Source organism: Serinus canaria, chromosome 1 (assembly GCF_022539315.1).
Source record: "Serinus canaria isolate serCan28SL12 chromosome 1, serCan2020, whole genome shotgun sequence".
Classification (NCBI taxonomy): Eukaryota; Metazoa; Chordata; class Aves; order Passeriformes; family Fringillidae; genus Serinus; species Serinus canaria.
This window is the reverse complement of record NC_066313.1, coordinates 47,861,504-47,883,691: the sequence shown is the minus strand read 5'-3', so window position 1 is coordinate 47,883,691 and position 22,188 is coordinate 47,861,504. Positions and strand designations below refer to the sequence as shown.

The following is a 22,188-nucleotide window of genomic DNA, read 5'->3' as shown; positions in this document are numbered from 1 at the left end:
ACAGTAAACAAGATGATGTTTGCTTTGCAATAGATAACACAAACTAGTTCTTGAACACCACCCCCAGCAAGGCTTGTTTGCGGTGAGTTTGCACGTCAGGGTTCAGCTTTGTGCAGATTTTCTTTGGCTTAATAAGGATTGAATTTTTGCTGAAGCCTTTTCTTTAGTGAGCCACTAAGAGGCTCTCTTTCCATTACCCTGCTGCTTATATTCACAAAACTTGTAAGAGTTTAATACCTTTGAGCCATCTGTCTCTCTTTCAAATCAGCCAATTTATTCAAAAGTTATTGGTGGAGACGATAAGGAGCCTGACACAGAAAGGGAGACAGACCAAAAACACAAAGCCTGGCCATGTCAGCAGCATTTCCTTAGGAAATCAGTCTAAACATAGATTGCACCAAAAAAATCTTACAAAAAGTCTTTGTGGACTAGATCCCTTTCATACAAGTTTCTCCAAGTTTTGAATTAAAAATTGGCTTATGAAAATAGGTAGAAGAGAATTTCACCCTATAAATGGGAGCTTTCACCTATTTTTCAAATGCAGCATGAGAGAAAGCCTGAGACCAAGAAGAGGTATTTGTTCAAAAAGCACCTGCTCAGTTAGAGGAACTGTCCAGCTGTGGCAGTGTGATCTGCTCAGAAACCTGCACCTAATGGGCATGGACATCTGACTTGCCAGTTCACAGACCTCTTCTGCAAGGCCATCATTTACATTTTGTGTTGTCATATCTGTCCAGGAGTTCTGGCATTACCTGTCGAGTTCAAATCTGCTCATACTGAGTTAGTCTCTTAAATCAACCCATGTCAGCTCAGGGAACAGTGCTATTTGCATTGCAGCCAGAGTGCTTTCAATAGTCATTTGACAAAATAACTTTAGCCCTTCAAAAAGCTAAAGTTACAGTAATGGCTCTAACCCTTATCTTTTGCACTATGTAGATTTCCACCCAAACAAAAGAGGTTATGTTGAGCAACTGAGTGAGTCATTGTAGGTTCCCATCTGAGCATAGGCTTAGGAACAACATTTGGTTACAACAGATGGGAGGAGCACATGGTAAGAAAGATATAACTATCAGCAATTGAAAACATAGCAAGGCCAGAGGCAAATGATATGTGCATATGGCTTCTGCATGAGTACATACACAGTATTTCTTCCACACTCAGTAATTAAAAAAAAAATAAAATATTGCTTAGTGGAAAATTTAGTTTTCTCATTTTAAAAAAGTAGTATATCATTTCATTAGATGGTAAAATGAGACTATCATGTAACATTTGTCTCCACTTCCCCTATAAAAGGGATAAAATATTCTTAGGGCATAAATAGCAATGGACTTGAGTCATAACTGAATAGTTGCTACATTATGTTACTGTACTGCAGCAGGGAAGTCTTCATGACCATGTGGAAAGCCCACACCCAGGGCTGACTAGCAATGCCTAATAATCCCACAAAACAGGTCAGCAAGTGCACTGGTAGTACTCCTGGATATCTGAGAAACAGTCTGGTGCTGCAAAAAAATCAGAATTTTCATTGTGTGTGCTTGTCGTATGGGATGTGACTACCACAGCAAATACCCCATATGTGGATCAAATCTCCTGGTCAGAGGTTGAAGCAAACTGGGGCTTCTTTGCCACTGGGGCCCCATGTCAGGACCCTAGAGGCCTATGCATTAGGTGACACCCCAATATAGACCTTTGGGCTGCTTACCTGTTTGTCATCTCTATGCTTTCTGATTTATTAAATTATGATACGGTGGAACAGATACAGTAAGACAGCCTTTCAGCATTAAATCCATTTTGTAATAGTTTCATGCCTGGAAATTAATTTAAGATCTTTATCACCACCCAGGCTGAATCAGGCCAGAGGCACTGGGTTTATTTACCTAAGCGTGGTGTCTCAGGCACAGGCAGCCCTCCAGACCAGGTATAAACAACATCTCTTGCCTACCCCTGCAATGAGCAGGTGCTTTCATTCAGTGGCAACAGCTTAATAGGATTGCAAAAGCTGTACGTGCCAGTCATCCCATTGCAGGCTGATTTCTAATGACCTGCCTCTCTGTTGTGTCTCATTTGTGGAAGAAGCCGTCACACAGCTCATCAAAGTAAATTTAGCCCCATTTGTACTTGCCTGTCAGCTGTCTAAGCTCTTGTTTAAACATCTCCCTTATCACAGCAAGGAGGTACTAAAGGTTATTGTTGTCCTGTCCTTTTTAATTTTAGCTGAACAGTACTTTAATAAATGGCAACAGAAGTAAACAAGTTTCAGAGTAGGAAATGAAGGATTGTAGTATACTGGAGCTGCTACTTAGCATCCCACAAATCAGTCAGATGGTAGCTAAAACATGTTACTGCTGAGGACCTGCATTAGCAGTAGCCTTGTTTCCAAGGCTTTGATATATATATATATATATATATATATATAGTCTTTGCTACCTTATTAATATTCACAGGATGAGAGAAATATAGCTGTGAATATCTATCTAGCAATAGACCATTTTGCAAAGACACAAAAGTATTGATTTCTATTTTTCAGTGTTCAGTGATGATTAATTTCTCCACACCAGTTGCCATAATTAAGTTAAGGCTCTTTCTCCTGAGCAGATGATAGCACACTACACAGGCAGGGGTTTGATGTGCAATGAATAAACCCAGATCTCTTGCCCCTCCTCCCACTTTTTAGTGAAAGTGAATTAGATATATATATGTACATATATAAAATCACGATGGGCATGGATGTTTGTGGTGCTGACATGTCCAGGAGTCTGAATTATTGAAACCCTGGGTAATTAATATTTTCTGACAGTGTGTGGTGACTGAGAACCTGTATGGGGCTTGTTGGCCCCAGGATCCAGGTGCTGTTCAGGCCATCCACATGCTGGGGCAGATGTAACTACTTAGGGGTGCTGAGCAGAGCCAGAGGCTGTCACAGCTCCTTCAGAGAGGCTGGGGGCAGAACTGAGCGTCTCAGACTGTAAATTAAGTACTTGTTTTGGATACTCCATGTCACTCTAGTTTCCCACATTAACCCAGTGAGAAAATCAGGCAGCTCAGTGCTGTTCTGCATTACTTTTATTTCTTATTTCATTTCTTCATGTCTCTGAAATAGGATTTTCTTCTAACTTGGAGTATTCCTTAGAACTCAGAACTGGGAAATATTTTCCTAATACTGAGCAATTATAGATTTTTTTGTATAGAGAAATCTTTTGTACAATTTTTTTGTATGCATAAAATCATGTCATATGTGTGTCTGGTTTGAGAACTATTAAAGTGTTAGAATTTACATTTACATGCATGAAAATCACCTTTGGACTGAGATTAAGCCCAGAAAGCATCAGCGCCAAAGGCGCTACCTTGACAGAACTTCTAGGAAATGTAAATGAAGGTTAAGAACTGAATTTGTTGTTGAGCAATTATCTTCAAAGCAACTAACACTAAACTAATCTGCAGAAAGTGATGAAGCTCTCTTGCATGGGAGAGGCAGGCTGCAAAATACTCTGTTAACTACAGTTGTGTGATATGCTCAGTCTTCAGCAATGGAAAAATGGGCTGAGAACAGGCAGGACAAGAGTCAGGGCCACTGGCTGGAGATTCAGGTTTGTAGAAGTCTTGCAGCCAAAACTCCTGAGTGAAGCAACGCCTGGTAGGAAGGGCTGCATGGGCAGGCTGGGGGTGGTGCTTTGCCTTTGGAGTGTGAGGCTCTTCTCTGACGCCTTCTCTCCTCCCAGGATGATTTAATTCAGGTTTGAGCAAGTAATGCCAGTGCCCAAACTCATGTTCAGACCTATGTCCAAATCATCCTCAAGCACTCTGATGAGCCATTTGTGTGAAAAATGACAAGCTGGGAGTTCTGCCTTGTAGTACATTATTAGAAAAGAGTGTAAGGAAGGGAGTGTCCCCTGCTTTCAAGAAGAGAGAGGCTTCCTTCATGTTTTACTCATCACTGAAGATTTATTACATCCAAAGAGCTGCTAGTTCTTCTTAGGCTTCAGCTTTGGAAAACTACAATGCTACATTTTCAAAGACAATTTAGTTCTTGTGGTGTACAGTTTAATAGAACAACTCTGTTAGCGACATCTCTCTGCAAGAAGTAGTACTAATTGGAAAAACTTGGAAATCTTCCTTAAGTTTTATTTCATTTTTATAATAAGAAAGTGCTAAATGTATATATAAAAAGGCAGAAATCCCAAATGTAATGGTTGTATATAATTTGAATGACAATAGAATGAGTTATATATATGCTTGCTTTTTAAAGATAATAGAATTGTGCTTCTTGCAGATTAGGTAATTGAAATGTGATTAAGGAGCTACTGCAGTTTTTTAAAGCCTTCTTGTTACAATAAGAAAGTGAAAAAACTTTGTGCTGGGTTTCATTTTAATGGGTTCATCAGCAATTAGAAAGTTGAAAACAAGTTGGTACCCAGCTCTGTACCTATCCTGGGAGTACAGTTGAGCACTGAGAGCACGATAGACTCATTTTTATCACCAGAGGAAGAAAATTATAGCCATAAACTGTTCTTTACTGGAGGCAAAATCACAATTTGTTGCTGGATCTCAGTGTCTCTGGTCCTGGTCTCAGTGCTGCCCCCTTTCCCAGGCATCTGGCAGTCAGTGATTTGTAAGTTTCAATTAAGTCACTATAAAAAATGAGTAGCTTGAGGGCACTGGTTTATTACTGGTATCCAACTCTGTTTTCATTTACTAAATGACATTCTGAAAGCTTCTATTCTGAACATAATCACCTTAGGGTATGCACTGAGCACAGCCCTGGATGATTCAATTATTTCTGAATGCTCTTCTCTCCCCAGAACACAGGGCTTCGCACATTAGCAGCATGTTTAGTGTTTCACAGTTGTTCTCTTTGCACTCATCAGGATTTTCCCAGAAACAGGATGGAAGTATCCAACTTGCTGCTGCTTCCTGAAAGCATGTAACCATTTTGTCTCTCCTCAAAGTAGCTGACTTGCCCAAATGAGTGTGTTAAAGCTGACACTTGTTTGTTTGTTTGTTTGTTTGTTTGTTTACAACTGTGCTTTCCCCTTACTGTTTATGAAACTTTAGCATACTTCTCATAAAGTTTAATTATGGAAATTTATAGGACATGCTTTGTCCACCACATGACTTTTGAGGTAAAATACAGTTTCCACACAGTTTTCTGAGAAGCTGCTGTGGAGAATCATAATCACTATCAGCATTTGCTGTTTCCAAAGCTGTTCCATAATCTGCAGGACAAAAACAGTCCAGACCCAGAGGTGAACCATGAAGCTTAGAACTACATCAAGTCTGCAATTCTCAGATCAGAGCTGTCAATAAAATTGCAGAGCTGTGACAATAAGTTATATAGATGAGGGGAAAATGCTGGAAAGAAAGAACATGTCAAAGCCCACACATCTTTTCTGAAGGAACATCAGGAGTGAATGTGTTAACAAGTGCTGAACTTAAATATTTTTGGTTTTATACAATTTTTCAAATTTCAGTTCATTTCATAGGCAATTTCTGAATAATGGGACAACAGCCACTGGCTGAACTGCCATGTATTTGAGGGTTCCCTCAGTCATTAGTGAAAATCAGAAATGCACATATTAGCTAAGTCCCTTATCAGTAGTTATCCAGTGTAATTCTGTGCACTCCTCTCTCCTGACCCCCCAGCTGCTGTGGTTCCATTGCCAGTACTATGCTGGCATATCCTGTATCTATGAATGGGCATTTCCCCATCCTGTCTAATCTAGGTACACATGCTCAAAGTTTGAAGTCTTTTTGCCCTCTGCTTTGCTGCTCAACACTTCAGCCACCTCAGCTGCCGCAGCTCAGTCCAAACACACACACCCCAGAGTATTGCTGGGCACACTGATATTTCAGTCTCTCACTTAAACTCTCTCAGGCCTTTTGTGGCTGAGACATGTGATGGACATGAAACTTTTGGTGAAATCTTGCCATATTTGACAGTATTCTGGTGAACCAACGTGTCTTTCAATATCTTAGCTGGTGAACTCCTGAGGAAGCCAGAGCTGCCAAAGTCCCTTGAGCTGCACAGAGCCAAGTTTCCAAATTCCCTGTCCCCTACTCATGATCTTGGAAATCATGGCAAAGGCTTTCTTACATGCAGCTCAGGGCACTTCTGTTCATATGAGGGTCTTCTGAGTTCATGAACTCAAGATAAGTGACCTCAAAACCCCTCAGAACTGCCAAGCTTGGAGATCATGACAGGTGCTGGCTGCTCCTGGTGTAGCTGTTGTCAATGACCTGGGTCTTGATTTCATATCAAAGACTGTGTTGTTGCATGCCCTTCCTTCAGTTGGAAAATCAAGAGGCATTAGCAAAGGCCAGAGCCAAGCATTCTTTTTTTGTTATTTCTGAGAGGTGAATATGTTATAATTTCATTTTGTAAGAAAATTTCGAAAAAATCACCTGTGATCCTACAGGAAGTGCAACTGAATTTCTGCGTCTCCTGTATGTCACAAGTAGCGCAGACACATAATTTTCCCAGCTGGTCAACAATGCCAGAGAAAATGGAACAGGATAAGTCAGTATCTGAGAGCCTCAAGACCAACAAAAGCTTACAGAAGGTAGAAGCAGAGATGGCCTTACTAAAGACCAGAAAATCCATCTCTTTTTTTTCCTATTTTCTAACTTGAAAATAGATTTTTATTTATAAAAGAACATTAATGGCACACTAATTCCAAAAGGAAAGGTGTTTCCATCCACTCAAGCCTGGCAAACAAAACTGTATTACAGTTTAACTTGTATTGCTTCTGTAGTGCATGTGCTGTTGCAAAAAAGTTGGAATATAAGAGGAAGTTAAGGCATAAAATATCAGTTGAGGCTTTGTGAAGGCATTGCTAAAATCTTGCCATCTGTGAAGGGGTGAGATTTAATATTTCTTCCATCTGCAATTCAATGAACTTGTACCAATGCAAATGTGATTAAATCAAAGGGGTAGTCACTTCCAATTATTTTTATTAATGACCATGGATATAATCACTGTAAACATAGAGTTTCTGACACTTAATAGAAAGGTTTGACCTCGTAAAGCTTAAACCCATTAGTTCATTTAGCCTGGCCTCCTGTCTATCTAATGTGTTGAAAACAAAATTTGGTTGTTTGTCTTCAGAATCCTTCCCAGAAACTCACCCTGTATTGACTAGTAGACAAAAATTTTTAAAAATATAATGTATGAAGATCATATGCTTAACTTCTAATTTGAATTTGCTTGTGCTCACATTTCAGACATTTTTCTTCTGCTTTCTTTCTGTAATGAAGAGATTTTCACTGTCAGATATCACCACATTCTGATAAATAGTTCTATTTATCAAGTTTGAGTTTTTACATAGGCAAAATTACTGTTCCTCTCTGTGCTATTATTTAATCCAGTATGTAAACAATTCCTATAGCTGTTTCTTGAAACCTCTCAATTTTTAAAAAATTTATGTCAAATCTCTCCCAAACATCCTTGCCTGTTTATTATTTCCCTGCCATATCCTTAGGGATCAAATTACACAGCATTTCTTTACACAGCATTACACAGCTATTTCTTCACCCAGACCATTTTGGAATCGATGACTTCATGATCACATCATCTTTTCAAAGGATGCACTCACTCACGTGAAGAAGGAATGAGTTTTACCTCCTAAGGGCAGAGGCTTTTCAGCAGTATGGAGGGCAGGGAAATGCAGGAAAGTTGCTGACTATGGGGAAGAAAATTGATTCTAAGGAAAGCTTTAAAATCCCTTTGTGGCTGTCCTGGGGCACTCTTTTGGATTTTGAAGCTGGTGGTTCAGCAGTGTTGAAATAGAGCAGCAGGAAGCACAAGGGGTTTTGGGTGGGAAGTGAGCAGCATGTGCCTCCTTTTTGTTGGGATGGTATCCTGTGGGGTTTACTGCTCACAGTATGGACACACCGTGATACTGCCTTGGTAGTGCTTCTATCATATTTTTAGTATATTTCTAGTAACTTCAATGAAAAAAACCCCGTGCATTTTACGCGGAAAATCTCTTTCACATACATTTCAGTCAGAGTCAGCCTCTTGAAAATCCATTTAAAGAGAAAATCATGTGCCTCTGAAAAGAGAGGCAGGAAAATCTTAAAAGCTCGAAATTCAGTGATTTGGAATAAAGGAAGCTTAAAACAGACAACATCTGTTGTTTTCAATCCCATGGGATTTTCTGTTGGTTTTTATTTTTTTTCCAAATCCCAGCCCTTAATGAAGAGCAATGTCAGATTTAGAAAGGAAAAAAATGATTTATACAAAATTAGAAATGTGTCTGGAAATCTGAAATCCTTGAGTACGTAAGCCAGTGTCTGCTCCAGATCTGTCCAGATCTGTCTTTCCTAATGGAGAGAGGTCCAAGTATTGTGTCATCACAACAGTTTACAAGTGCTACCATATACTTGATCAGTCTACAATGGGATAAATATTTGTTGGAGAAAAAGAATCTCAATTTAATTTTTAATGGCCAAAGCCAGATGCAGATTTGGACCTAGAGGCTAACTGGAATTGCTATGGCATAGACAATGGCATAGGCTGCTTAAAATAGTTCTGGGAAAAATTTCACGGAAAAGCAAAATGTTTCAAAGAATAATCAGGGTAATTAAGATATTGCTAAAAATAGCTTTTTATAGTCAACAGGTTTTTTTAAGCTATATATCAGCATACTAAATTGATGCACATGTAAACCACCTTCTGTCAAAATAACTTCTGATATAAACTTTGTTTTCCTAAAGTTTTGGAAAACTTTAAAGTAGTTCTGAGATACTGAATCAACATACCAATGTCTTTACAATGTAATAGCTGGCACTGCAGAACTCCTCAAGAATCCTGTGCTTTCTACTTTTTGTAAAAAAGGAAGTGTAAAGGGAAGGAATCTGAAAGTAGCTACAACACTTCACACTTTCTGTTGCTGTCGGTATGGGAGTAGCCTTTTGGTAGTATAAGCTCATCACATGCATTGACATATTTTTGTACATTGTGCCATGAAGCCAGACTAGGAAATTGCTGAATTATATCACAAACAATCTGATCTACAAACATACTGACCTGCCATGCAGGTTTCTGGCTTAAGAGAAGAATTAAGTTGATTGTGTGAAGTAAACCTGAGCTTTTTGCCACAACTACATCCCTGAAAACTTAAATTCTATCCTGTGTTTGAATAGAAATTCGTACACCCTTAACTCTGTGAGGGTAACCAAGAAAAAATCTTTGGATGTCTTGTTTGCATTTATCTTGATTGGAGGGATTTGTCTCTTAAGTTTTGGCTATTCCTTGCTCAGCAAGCTGCACTGATCACAAGTGCCACCAAGCCAACATCCCTTCCTCGTCTGAAAAACCAATTGCCATTCTTTTTTAAGTCACATCCCTTGCCTATGTCCCTTGCTGTTGCAGCCTTTAGGCTGGCCTTCAGAGTGCAGTCCAGTTGTAGTTACCTTCTTGCACAAGGCTTTAGCAATTCTGACGTGTCAACTCTCCCTGCCGGCTGCCTTGACGTCCACACAGCACTGGAGCTCTCGTGCACCCATGTGCAAAGACCTATAAGCTACAGGTCACCTTAACCTTAGGGAGCCTTCACTGATTGCTGTCCAGAGGTACACAGCTGAAACTCCATGTCACAGGGAAAAAGATTTTAAAGGATGACTGCATGGCCTTCTCAGAGCTGATGGAGCCATTGCATTTCACTCCCTGGACGTGTGCAGGAAGAACCATGAAACAGAGCTCTTTGCTTATAGCCTCCCTCTTCCCCCCAGTAATTATAGTCTTGCTTGCCAAGCCAAATGAAGACCTGGCAGGGGGAAATGCATGTGGTGCTAAGCAAGTCCTCCCTTTTGCATATACGTACTGTTACATGCCTATAGCAATAATAATCGTAATTTGTCCATGAGCTGTGCTGAGGAGTGCTTTCAAGATACACATCTCTCTTAAGCTCCTTCACAGAGCCTTTGCAAACAGCATTTGTATGGAAAGAATTCAACAGTTCTGGAGTGCATCACAGATACGTTTGTTAAAGCAGTGTGTGTATGGTGGTTTTTGTTAGTGGACTATTAAGTAATGAAAAACTTAGTCATGTAACTTCAGTTTTGATTTCCATCCTTATTAATGCTGCTAACACATCTCTGATACAGCTGAGTTGCAGTTGTACAAGGGAGGATTAGCTTGATTCCTAGCTTTATTAATGAGATGCTGATACTGTTATTTTATTAAGGTTCTTGTTATTTTTGCTTATCTTGTATGGCTCTGAGAGGTTTTTCATGCAAGTAAAAAGAAGGGGCATGAACTCTGTGGTAAATCCACTGACTCAGTTTAATATTGACAGCTTTATCTGGACTTAAGCCACTGTATATAGGATCCAAATCTGAGCTGACTTCTGACTGTGAGCACGTAGGAATTTTACTTTTTTTTTTTTTTTTTTTTTTTTTTTTTTTTTTGGTGAATTTGGTAGTGTTTCAATGTTTGCTGTAGTCTTGTAAGTCTAGATGGTAGATGGTTTAAGGTTCATCCACTGTGTGAGCTGGCCATCTGCTCTCAGTAATTGCAAATTCACTTCCAGTATTAATGAACTGTTCCTGTGTTCTTGCATTTCTCTGAAATGCCTCTGGCAACTGTTCCTTCCTCACATGGAAAAGTCACAGCAGCTGTGGGATTCACAAGGATCTCAGTGCTTGTCTCTTGCTGCACTTCTGGCAGCAAACTGCAAAGTGCAAATAACTTTTCTAACTGCCTACTAACTGCAAACCCATTAAGTGTAAATTCTGTGACACCAGAAGAAAAACCCAACCAAACCACTTGCTTTAAAAGAGCCTTAATGGGATTAGAGACTGTATGAACACCTGGGGTTGCTCTCAGGGCCGCCTGACTGGAACACATTAGAGATAAGGACCCAGCTTTTCCTTGAGTGTTGGCCAGAGGGACTGCAAGCTGTCCTGTGGAGCTGGGGCTGGAAGTGGGAGGTGGAGATGTGCTTCCACATCCCTCCCTCATAGTTGCCTTCATAAAGTGGAAGAATACTCATGCTACTTCCCACATTTTTCTTTTGCCAACAAACCACCAGACTTCTGTTTTCTTAACAACGACAACAAAATAAGTTGTCTTCATGAATGCAGACAGATCTGCTTAAATTTATTTACCCTCCTTTGATAAAGGAGCAGTCCCAGCAAGAGCCCCAGACAGTGCTTTGCACACTGCTCCCAGCACACTGGTTTGGGCTGCAGGGTGTGCTTCACAAAGTGTGTGTTGGTCTCCTCCTGCTCTGGAGCTGCTGCCATGGCATGAGGTCTACTGTGGTATCCCTGCATGCTGCATCAGGATAAGCCAAGTGCCACAGCCCAAGGATCCCCATCACGCCGTGCTGGGAGGGCTGTCAGCCCCCACCAGGACAAGGGGCATCAACTCTCAGACTGCTGCACTGAGGTACTTACCAACAGCTACCACTAAATATCCTTATGAAATGCAAAAGCAAAATCCTCTTCTTCCACACTGAACTGCCTGAATTGTACACTTGAACACAAACCTCCTGATCACTAGTTTCCTCTAAGATGGCCATTCAAGGACGCAGTGGCACTCACATTTTGCATCATACCTTAATGCTTTTGAAATGTCTGACCACCAACCAGAAGGTACTTAAACCCACATTCCCAAGTCTTAATAGAATGTTTCACCACAAGGTTGCCAAGTACTTGAAAGCAATACAAGACAAATAAATATACGTTTTTACTGAGGTCATTAGTTTTTATTGGGCTGCCCTGAAATGTGTGACATTTATGTTGTTTAATGACCTGTGGCACAAGTGTGGAACATGACAGAGGTTGCAGAAGACACAAAAGCATTTAACTAATCCAGATAGCAGAACATAAAGGAACTTAAATGGGACATAATTAAGCTAGGTGTATGCACGGCACAGATGAAATTCAACACTGCAAAAAGCAGGGCAGTCAATAGCTGTGATGAATAATCTGATCTACATTGACCCTTTGTAGTTTTTTAGATAGCCTGTCAAAAGCTTGCAAGAAGACATTTAGATGTGATTTCCAGCCTTAGGCTCTGTAAGGACCATGTTCCTGTGCCTCCTGTGGAAGTCCAGGTTTGATGTACTCCCTTAGAGCACAGCTCTGGGCAGGTCTCCTCTCCTAATTTTCATCTGTTTCCCTGTGTCCCTCATAGACGGGTAGGGTATAATCTCTGAATTACCTGCAAAGCCCTGCTTGGAGTTAAACTGGAGAAATTGAACGTTGCTTCTTTTTGTTATACTACCCCTATGTATTTCTCAGTACTGAGAAATACTCTCAGATTCCTTCCCCACAAACCAGCTTCCACGGTGTTTTTCTGTGCACATGTGTTTGTTGCTGCAGTTCCCCAGCAAACGCTGCTCATTAAATCCCCCTCATGCTTGGCATCCTTTCTGTTGACTGCTGCAGCTTGCCAGGCTCCAGTGAGTGATGTTCAAAAAGCACAATTAATTTTAAAAGTGACCCATTAAATTTGGCCTCTCATTGTTTACTTTGGTCTCATCATAGAGGAGTAGCTTCCCTCTAGCCAGCTGTAGCTTCTCATTTTTCTGATCACCCTCCTCATCCATCTCCGCCTCAGGTTTCCAGTTGGTGAGCGGAGCTGGCCACCCACAGCAGGCCCTGCTGCCCCCACTGGCCTGCCAGGGCTGAGCTGCCTCGCCGCTCTGAGGAAGTGTTCAGATTTTAATGTCAGAAGAAAATACGTCTCATTTTTGGTGTTTCCCATTCCTCATCCCCTCCTGGCCGGATTGTGCGAGCCAGGCCGGGGCAGGCGCAAGGGCTTCACGGCCTCTAGTGGGCAGCGGCCGGAGCTGCAGGCCTCGCCCGCCGCCGCCGTGGAAAACCGCGTTTCTGTACACGGGGATGTGTTTGCCCTGGATTCCTATGGAAACAAGGCTTGTGCAAACACTCCCTCTGTGTGCGCTGTCTCCACGCCCTCGCGGCTCCGGAGCCCGATTTCAGCTTGATTGGACAGAGCGGCGGGGATTTCACAACCGGGGCCTCCAGCGTTTGTCTCAATAGGTGTGCCTGTGTCAGGGGGGAACTTTAACGTGTTTTCTAACAGCAAAATTATTATTGTGCAACTTCACACAGTACAAGACACCAAAAATAATGGCATCGGAGAGGGTTTGCATGAATGGGAAAAGCTGCTTTGAAATCCCTTGTCAGTCACATTTGTACGTGTGCCCATAGAAATCCTGACCTTTAGTTTTGTTTGATAATTTGATTATTGGAGACTTTAAAAGCCTGTATTTTCCATGACACTGTCAGAGAGTCCTGCTGGGAAGGGAGAGGAAGGGAGACTTTGTGTTGCTTGGACTACCCAGACCATCACAGCATACTGCCTGCTTTGTTGCTTATAAACTTAAACTGGTGCTTGAAAGACCCAAATCTTGTCTTTTCTTTCTGGTTTTAGCTTCCGCATTTAGACTGGTTTATAACAGCAGTCATTAAATATAGCAAATAAAAATTAAACTCAGAGAAAACTCAGTTTTCAAATATCAGTAGGAGCAAAGGAATTAATTTAGACCACTTAAAACTTTCCTGCAAAGTGGCTGCACATGTGATACCTTTTCTTTTCTTTGTTTTTGCTTGGCTGTATGAAAGATGGGAGAAAAGATATGTCTGGACTGCAGGCTCGCTTTGGGTTAATCCAACCAGCAATCCTTCAAGTGAGCAAATGGAAAATCATGGCTTGTTTCTTGCAGCATTTTTGTTTGAAAATCTCTTTCTCAAGTCACAGGTTAAATGTCTTAGTTTACTTAGAGCATCCAAAAATATTTTTTAAATATAGTGAGATAGATTTAGATTGAAGTTGTAAGAAGTTGATCTGTAAGTGTTACTGAAGTGGTTAGGATGGGTTTTTCATTTTAGAAGCACTTTTTCTCATGTGTTGCAAACACTTGAAATGACAGAATTACTGGTAATGACTTTTCTGAGTTCATACCACAAATGCCAAGCCAGAAAAGACTGAAAATGACTCACATGGAACCATTCTGCTTTGTCTTTGGATACAGAGTATTTCACAGAGGTTTTTTTTACCCTCTCTTTTTTCCTAGAAGTGATGTTTGAAAACAAAACCGCAGTGTGGCCTTTTAGTGCTAGGAAGTCTTTGTTGCTTTTGCCAAGAGAATTAGAGAAGGACAAGACCAAGTGAGGCATCATTTGCCAAATGTGGTATGCAGAAATAGGTCTAACTGGGACCATCCTAGGAGGTAGTAGCTTATTATAAGTTAAATCAAATATTGCTGTCTCCAACTCTTCTGAAAAATCCTTTCTTTCTGTTCCCTTGTACTAATGCTCTTCATTTCTAAAACCCAGTAGTGGCCTCTGCCTTGGCTGCATTGGTTGTAAATGATAGTCTCACATGTCTGGGTACCTTCCCAGCACTGACATACATAATCAAGATCCTTATATCAAATCTCACATTGCAGGAAATTACTTTGGGAGAATCCATCATCTTCTTTGCCCAAAGCTGCATAATGTACTGCCAGTTTTTGTTTTTCTTTCATTTTTTCCCCCTCTGTAAATCATGCTTAAAGATCTGATGGATGATGGTAATAGAAATATGATTAGTGAAGTTTTTTGTGCATATGTGTGTTGAAAGAAAATGAATTTGTCAATAGCATAACTGACCAAAGAACCAAATGTCAGATTTTTTGGATTTCTGAAAGGTCAGGAAGACAATATTTCATAGCTCAATCATGCTGAGTTTTGCTCAAAAAGAATCTTTGCATGTTTAAAAAATAAATTTTATATCGTGAAATCGTCACTAATCAGACTCATTTGCTTTCTCTTCAGTCAGTGTGAGGATGAGAGAATCACACACTGAGGAGCATCATTCACATGGAGGATTCACGCCCATTCCCCTAAGGGATTGTTCAAAATAAACCTCAGCTGTCTTGATTACAGCCCGTTAGGCTTCAGAGCAGTTCCTCAGATGAGTTGTAACCATGTTTTTCTCCTGATGTTTGAGGCAGGGATGTGCAGAAAAACTTTGTCTTTTCTTTTTGGTTAGGGACAATTTTCTCCTGTGATGTCCTGTTCTTAATTTTAACAAATCCCACCAAAAATTTCTCTGGGAAATGCATGATAGTCTGAGAGAGGTGTGAGTGGAGCTGGTTTTGTTGCAGGAGGTCTTACGTATATGGATGTGTTTTGAAAACTTCATGTTTTCAGTGGAAGTGAAAGAGGAGATGCTGGGACATTTGTTTTCTCCAGTTTGCAGTAGTAAAGATAGTAAAAAACTTGTACCAGGAGAGCTGCTTTGTGGAGAACTCTGCTTGTCTGATTTCCTAAGTATGGCTATGAATTTTTGCATAAAGATGTAAGAGTTGAATTGCCATAAGGTATTTAAGGCCTAACATCCTTCACTCAACAAATACACTTTCTATGAAGGAGCTTTCAGATGCTGGGAATGTTCTGGCCATAATTTTAACATGTCTGCATTTAGATGCTGTTATTGATTTCTTAATCTGCATATGAATTTTGGTCAGGCCTTAAAATATTAGTGTCAGTAGCACCTCAACTTTGAGATTCCGTATATCCTATAGAATTACCTTGAAATATTTTACATAGTCTCAGATCCTTCTTGCTCATAAAGAGATGTTTGGGGAGATAGCAGTCTAGTCAGATAAGTTATCAATGAAATAGTAACAGACCTGGCACTGAGATTTGATGGTGATAAATCTATACTTAGTGCTGTGACAAAGTCAGCTCCTTAAACTACAGGTGCTGTGGGAGACAAGAAATTTCACCCTGGGGCAGTGACCATGCCTGTTACAGAAACTTCAGCAGTCCCACTAGAGCACACTTAGAAAGAGGCCCTTGAAGTTTTAGGCAGTCCAGGATGTGTTCTTGGCCCTTTACTGCTCCCCAAGCCAGTGGTGCTCTAGCACTTGGCTGGGTATTTGTGGAACACTCTGTTTCCATATGCATTAGTGCTCGAAACCATTAAGTGTTCCACAGCTCTTTTACAAGAGGAGTAATTACATCCTGTTGGCAGAAATTACTCCCGCTGTTTAATTTGGAAACCATATTCTTTGCTTCCAGCCTTGTGTTGTTACACAGCAAAGAGTGGCTGGATTTTCTGCCCAGGGTGGTGGCACTTCTCTCTGACATGTGCGTGGGGGATGATAGCGGTGTTGCTGTCCCTCAGGATGACATTTCAAGTTTGTCTGTGAACAGGTTAATTTTAAATGGTGTAGGCATATAGATTCAGAAATCCAACTTTCATTCACAGCAACAAAAATATCTTTTCTAGCTCTCATTTCCCTGCATAAGGGATGCTAGGCCAGCCCCCGGGTGCATTGGATCTTGAGGCAAATGCTGATGCTGAACTTTTCTCTCTTACTCTGTGCTTTTAAAGCCTTTTATGTTCAGAAGGAAGCTAGCACTGCAGATGATTATTGTCTACTAATGGTGTTTTTAATTACTGATTTTCAGGACACCCAATTAACTTTCTGCTGAAAACAAGGATTTTTTTCCTCCCTTGAAGCAAGCCAGTGATTCATATTTTAATATAAGCTTCTTAAAGTTTTGACTCATGCAGCAATTCCAAGAATTTTTATTTTGACTCTTTGAAGCGTTTTAACATACTAATGAAATACTGTGCCTCTGTCAGGCACAAAGTGAACCTCATATTAAGCAGGGCTTGCCATCATTGAAGCATGGCACGTGCCATTTTCAGGGCTGTTGAGATGCCTTGTCACATAGCGTCCCCGTGGCGGGAGCGTACAGCCACACTGTCCCAGGCCCAGCCTGCAGGAGCGCAGAGGCGAGCGCGAGGTGCCATTGAACGAGTGTGGCACTGCTGGTCCTTGGGAAGGGAAACATATTGGGAAACAGAGGTTGCTGAAGGGTATTTGGAATCAGGATGGAGTTTATCAGCAGATCAGTTGGATCCAACCAAAGGGAATGGCGTTGGGCCAGGCTTTGGGAGTCCTTGCTTTGCCCGTAGACAAGCGGGAGATCAGCAGTCCTTTGGTCGCGTGATGAGTAAAGCAGAGAGGCACTGCTTGGCTTTCATAAGTGAGACTAAAGCTGTAGAGTCCAGAGATGAAAACATTTATGTTGGCTATTAAAAGGGAACACACGTGACACAGAGATATGCCATGTTAACTCCAGAGATTTTCCAGCAGAAGAAAGACTTAATGAGGACCAAGTGTAAATGAGAGAGTTTTTTCTGAAAAGTAAGTTAGGTAATGCATGCTTTGATTCTTCAAAGAATGTGTTTAAATTAAAATGCAAAAGTGTATGGCTTTCTCATCAGGTGGAGATAGCACAACTGTCTTACTTTACATAACAACCACAATACTAAATGAATGACAAATAGTTCAGGATCTCTTTGGGAAATGGCAGTCAGAGGTGAGAGCATCTACTGCATGAAACCTGCCCAGGAGAAAATTCCCCAGTCAACATGTTGTTATTACAGTTTTCTGTTTTAGATAGGAAGTTTTCAATTGGCTTTTTTATTTTGATTTTGCCTCAAAATATCCATTTTGATTCAGAGTTTCAAATACTAATAACCCAGTGTTGTTTTTCCTTTCCCCCTTGTCTTCTGGCTGGAAGTGGTGCAGCACTTTATGTTCCCTCATCTCTATAACTTATCAAGTTCCATCATCTTTAGGAAAAATATGAGTATGTTTCTAAGTGAAACATGAAAACAGGTTTGTTCATTCCTGGTGACACAAAGTAAAACCTTTGCCTCAAGTTCTTCTCCAGAATCTGCCAGGATTAGCAGAGGACATGCAGTAAGAAAGTGGGATGAAAGGAAGGGGTCATACAGTGGGGCACTGGCTCCATTTGCCTTTCCTCTGCAGGCAACTCAGTTTGCAGTTGTACTGTGATTATCAGTGGTGTGGTAGCATGATTAGGGAACAGGAGCAGGAAATGCCGGCAAAATCTGGAGGCTGGCAATTGGGAGCCACAGAGGAGATCAAAGGCTTCAGCGCCTTTGCGGGCTGGAGAATAATTGCAAGTCACTCCCAAAAAGTGGGCTGGCAGTGCAGCCTGGCCATTGGGTCTGTCTGGCAGTGTATTCCCATGGGAGAGGGGAGTACATGGCACAGAGTGGCACATCTGCAATGGTGCAGTCAGCTCTCATTCCCTGGATCCAGCCCCCATTCAGCTGGTATTAGGGGGTTCGGAAAAGCTGTTAGAGGGGAAGTAGCTTGTTTTATCAAAGGAGACTGAAACAGGGCTCTGCTGTAGTCTCCAGTATCCAAAGATCTCCTGAATGCTCTTGTTGCCTTCAACTTGATGGTGAAAACTAATGAGGAGAACTTGAGCTGGAGGACCCAAGTGTAGCTCAGCTGTGGAGAAGTTTCAGCTGAAAATGGATGTTTAGATTATCAGAGAAAGAAGGCTGCAGGGCAGGGGTGCAGAGGTTCTGTAGGCAGACACAAGTGCTTGTCCTCATAGATAAGCATCTTCATCTTGCTCACCTTTCCATCAGTGTCCTCATACCTGTTGTTTTTTCTCAGAGAAGTCAAGACTTTCCCACATCTCTCTAGTGTCTTATGCATTCTGTCTTAGCAAAGCAACATCTGACAGTAAGAAGAAATAATGTGTTCTTGAGTACCTTAGAGTTTTAAGATGCAAAAGGCAAGGTTTTTAATAATTCTATTCACCACATTATAGGCTACAGTCAGAGTGCCTTTAAACTGTTAAAAGTTTTCCCCAGACAAAAGGTAAATGCTTTTCAGGGTAGAAGGCTTGACATATTAAATATATACAATTCCCAAAAAGAGTTCAGGGCCAAGCCAGCACGGCTGTCCTCATTGCATGGAGAAGTCTGAGCTCTTCTAGTTACAAGTCACTGGAGGGAAGTGGCAAGTTATTTATTCCTTCTCCTTCCTCTTCCCAGTGCAGTTATGGGAGCTGAAACAATTTGTGAGCTTGGTGTGCCAGAAGGGTCCCAGCAAATCTCACAACCATTTCCAGGTGAGGGGGAAGTGAGGGCTGCACAACAGTGACAGGAGGAACTGTCCTGCTGTCCTTCATCCCTGGGACAGCATCTGTACTTCCAAACAAGGGAAAATGAGGGATCCCACAGCCAGGGAACACAGACTTGTGTTCACACTGCTTAGGAAGGAGTTGGTAGAAGTGGTCCAGAACAGGGACCAACAATGCAGGGGATTATTTCCTGGAATCTGAGCTCGTTCCATGGCCTTGGGTTCAGCCATACTCGGCTGCTACATGTAGGGCTGTGTTCACCACTAGCAAGTAGTGTGGCTCAAAAAGAGATTTGCAGAGAGAAAAGGTCCTGATAAACCATCATCTCTGCTACCACATTTTTCTGCCTTATTGGACATTTACTCTAATTTGAGCCTATGAACTGAACACTCACTGGTGGTAACAGCAGATCTTCCCTTTCATCCCCAAAGAACTCAGTGCACTTTCTGGAGTTAAACCACAGGGAGGACAATGTATAATAAATATATTTACTTCCACCTGCAGCAAACATTTTCCTGTTATTCAGGTGATGGCCAGCAATCTCAGGGCAGAGAAAGAGCAAGTCTTGCCCCCTGTACCATAAACATTACTCCAGACATTAAACAAAATGCTCTATATTGAGCATCTAAAATGATCTTCCAAAGTCCTTGGAAGATCTCCAATCTATATAAGTGCATGTCACACCATTGTATTGAGTATTTAATCTCTTTGGAAACCTTTTCTGGAGATTCAAAATTCTGTTATTATTCAACTGGATATGTACTACTGATGGGTCTCATTTATAGATTTTTAAGTACACTTTAAAGGTCAAACAAGTAATTTTAATCGGTTATGTGGGGTTTTTTGACATCTGATAAGTACTGAATGTGCCGCAGCACCTGGAAAGCAGATTTGCTATATTTACCATTACATATTTGGATTGGGTGCAGGGATAGTGCTCTGCCCACGCTCATTTCACTCTCCATCATCAAATTACTGGCACTGATCAACCAGTGCATCCACAGGAGAGCACTGTCGTTGCAGCACTTCAGATCTGAGTCACAGCTTGGACAGAGGCCCAGGACCTGTGTTTTATGGCTGCTGGTTAACAGAGAAGTAGCTGCATCACAGTGGTGTTGTCCTTCGCTCAGAGCATTCCTGGCTACTTAATCCATACTGCTTTCTCCTGGGCTGCCAGGCTAGTAAGTATTTGGAAATTAGTCTGGTGTGGTTGTTCTGAAATTCTTGTGTTCAGGTCACTCATGCCGTGGTGGTGGAGATCACAAGGTGACTGACAAGTGACTGTCCTCCCTTACTGTCTGCAGAACTGAAAGCAAAGGAAGTGAGAATATTTTCAACAACATCAGTCATGGACTGGGAGCAAGGCTTGAGCTTGGGTGTTGTGGCATCAGCTTCTGTCAGGTGAAGGGCTGGCTGCAGTGCTTATGGGAGCAGCAGTACCTATGGAGATGAGCAGAAAGACTGACCAGAATGAAACGGGGAGATTCTTCAGCTTAGGGAAAAAAGTCAAATTGGATCTGACAGAAGTGCACAGATTCATCTATCATGTGGAAAAACTGGACTTGGGAGGATTATTGGTCACTTAATGAAGTGGTTAGAGAGTCAGAATAAATAGACAAAAGTGCTTTTTTTGGTGTTTTTCCACTGCATTTTTAGAACACTGTAGGGTAGAGTAGATGAGACTCAAAAAGGAATGAGATCCACTCATAGAAGATCAGTGATGCAATGGTTCAGTTACAGCAGCTGACAGGAGAAGCCCATGGGTCCCAGCTTGCTGGGAGTTGAGTGGCACACTTGGGGAAGAGTTGCTGTTGGCACATGCTGCTCTTGCACACTTCCCCAGTTGGAAACCCAAGGAGTCCTTCATCATATCTCCAGCAGCAGCTCAGCTGCTCTTCAGTGTGGGCAGCAGTCAGGGGAACTCATGGGCCACTAGGACACAGGCAGCTATTGGTAAGGAAGGAGTTGGTTTTAGCCCTGGCAACACTTTAGCTGGGATGTGGCTCTCACCATAGAAAAATCCTAGAGAAAGCACCAGGATTTTGCAGCCCATTCAGACTGTATCCAGATCTGTCCAGTCATTTTTCATTTTCACAACACAGTTTCTTAAGAAGATCTGGAAGGTGGAGGATTAGAACAATTAACAGTTTACAGAAACTCGGCTCTGTTTTGCTGTTTTCGTGGGGACAAAGTTCGTAGTGCTGGTTTTATGGTACCACCTTGCTTTTATACTCCATGCTTTGCTAAACATGGTAATGAGCTCAGCACTGTGTAGTGCACTTAGTGCTGTGCAGAAAATAAAAGTATTTCCTGCCCACACTTCAGAAGAGCTGCTGTGATGGTAAAGTCTCTTTCAAGCTTAGGGCTGCTAGCCTAAACACTATGTACACTGGGCTGGTCTGTCAGAAAGCTCTGTATTGCAAATGTAAATTTATCTTTGTAAGAATGACAAGCTCCTGTTCAAAGCACAGCGCTATATAAAGCAGTTCACCGAGGCAGTAGATTTTACCATATTCCCCCCCGGAACAGAGGGGAGTTTTGTATTACATTAATCAGCGTCTAAGCCCTGAAGGTCACAATTATCTGGCCACTATTTTTCAGTATTAGTGATTTTAGTACATGATTAACTTTCATGTGTGCATCATTAAGATGAGGAATTGTTTTTGAAGTTTGAAATAGAGCAGCAGGTCTTAGCTGTAGTATTTGCCATACTTGCCCAGCCACTCTTAAAAGGGATGATTTATAGAAAATCCAGCTGTGAGTTTTCGTTTCTTCAAGAGCAGGAGGCGGGACTAGGAACAACCTAAAACCAAGCGGAGCATTGATCAGAGTAGAAATGATGTAGAGCACAGCTCTGCAGACAACAGCTAAGCATCGGGGAAGTATTAGCTGGCAGCAATAAGGAGGCGGAAGCAGAGCTCGGTGACAGAGGAGCCATCTGTCAGGAACTGGGAATCCGATTTCAAGAGAGCAGAAAATGAAGTAAAGAAGAAAGTGATTTTGGTTCAGAGGTGCAGTGGAGCCCAAGGATATCTGTGGACAGTAAGTTTCTGTACTGGAACAGGGATGTTTAATACAGCAGCTAATACTGTTTGAAAGGGCTTTTCAGCTTTGAAAACAGACATAAGTAGCTCCTGTATTAAATGGCTTTTACTTAAAGTTTTTATTTATTTGTAAGATGTAAATAAGCTTATCTGTTTGAGGTGGCATGTTTCAAAACTTGTAAACAAACTTTAAAACTGCTGA

General features: G+C 41.5%; 1 protein-coding gene across 4 annotated transcripts in view; it reads left to right on the top strand.

Annotated features, from left to right (window-relative positions):
- The window catches only part of STARD13 (StAR related lipid transfer domain containing 13), a 291,026-nt gene that overhangs the window by 197,413 nt on the left and 71,425 nt on the right, over window positions 1–22,188 (top strand). The window contains exon 1 of one of the 4 annotated variants that reach the window (XM_030234036.2): window positions 21,498–21,984. The exons of the other annotated variants lie outside the window; for them this stretch is intronic. The gene's annotated coding sequence lies outside the window, so the exon portion shown is untranslated. Of the gene's footprint in view, window positions 1–21,497; window positions 21,985–22,188 lie in introns of those variants that run through there. 4 annotated transcript variants of the gene reach the window in all.